The following is a 1,822-nucleotide window of genomic DNA, read 5'->3' as shown; positions in this document are numbered from 1 at the left end:
TACGTTCCATGCTTTAGCCAACAGGACGTTCATGTGTCCTGAGCATATTCCACATGCATGAAGTCAGGATGGGTTCATGTTCCTCTCAGTCGTTGACGGGGCACCAATTAATCAGGGCTGTATAGACAAAAACTGGAAAATGAATAAAAGGTAATCATACATGTTTTATATGTACTAGAATGGCATTAACTATGTTTTTAAGATCTTTGTCTGGGGTGACCTCCAGACCTGGTGCCCCCAGTGTTGACTCAGTTGCTAATGCGTTGGTACCGTAGTTTGTATTCAGTAATTTCCATTTACAGTAAAAAAGAACCTGACAAATGTCTGCTCCAGCACTACTGTTGTAGGAAAGTAGCTTGATCTTTTTAAAAATGAAAGACTGTGGATGTTAGCAGCAAAGCTCTAAGGGTTATAATGTCAGACGGTCAGTTGATTCACTATGATCAACAATCAGAAACAAATACATTGAAATGCAGGCCCCCTAAAAGATAAGTGAGTCAGGACGACCACAGTGAATACATGCATAGTCCTGACTAGTGGGATGACATGAGGCTGCACGAGTTGAAAAGGTGTTGAGGAGACGACAGACGGCAGCATGAAAGCCAGTGGATATACCGCAGTACTGGGCGGTCTGCAGAATCCTGACAGAACAACAAGATTCCAGCGTGATGAGCATCCAGAGCACACGGCCAAAATCAAACCAGAGGACAAGAGGGAAAAATATGACTTGGGCAAGCATGTCGCCTCAGATTTTAAAGGCAGAGCAGCACATCCCATCTTGCAACGACTGCAGGGTCTGTCTTTTTAAAATGGGTGCTTTTTGGAGGAGATATAACTTGCAACCGTCGGACATTTAGGTGATATTGTTGTGAATTGCATGTAAACACACTGCAGTCTGACACTCTTATAATCTTGCTTGTGCCACAGTTTACGTTCCGAATCACATATTTATGAGAAAAGTCAGTCATCCCTCCCAAAAGCTTTGGTCACACAGCTCATATCTAACACAGAACCCCACCACATTATTAAACAATTCTGTCACACTAAACAACCAACAAGCAAACATATCTGGGGTCAATATTTCCAGCTGTATATTACACAGCGTCCCGTCCGGGTGCCACCTCGCTGGCTCATAAACACTTTAAACAAACACATGACGTTGTAATAGCGCGGTTGGCTCGGGACACGGTCATTTAGTCCCACCACGGTTCCTGGAGAAGAGGCCTCGTATCTGCCTTCACTCGGCCTTTTATCGGCTGGAAAGAGGAAACATTAATGTGTTTAGCGGAAGAAGGCTCTCTGTTTTATTGTCTGTTTAATAGCAACCCAACGCTGTCACCAATAGCTGTGTCGATTTTAGTCAGAGAAAAAAAATCACTTTCCGTCCAGCATGAAGGCAGATAAGAGGGCTGTTCAAATGGAGGCCTCGAAACCCAATTTACAGAAGCCCCAGATGGACGCTTTATCATCTGGGTCACACGCTAGTCTGCACACACATCTGAGAATTATTGGACACCATAAGGACAGTATGTATAACTTTATATATATATGACTATGCTTATTTATGAGACAGTTTCAGTCATTACAGGAATGTATTTGATATTATCTAAACAGAAAACAAAAGTCAGCAATAGATCAAGTTGTGTATGTATTTACTTAATATGATAATTTAATCCCAATTTGCTACAATCACCACATAAACTGAAGATCATTTGAGAGGAGCACGCTAGGCAGGTTCACCTGGACAGGTAACCAGTCTATCACAGGGCTACACTTAGAGACAGACAACCAAGCACACTCACATTCACACCTACGGACAATT

Source organism: Stegastes partitus, unplaced genomic scaffold (genome assembly GCF_000690725.1).
Source record: "Stegastes partitus isolate 25-593 unplaced genomic scaffold, Stegastes_partitus-1.0.2 Scaffold2496, whole genome shotgun sequence".
Classification (NCBI taxonomy): domain Eukaryota; kingdom Metazoa; phylum Chordata; class Actinopteri; family Pomacentridae; genus Stegastes; species Stegastes partitus.
This window is presented reverse-complemented; position numbering follows the sequence as displayed.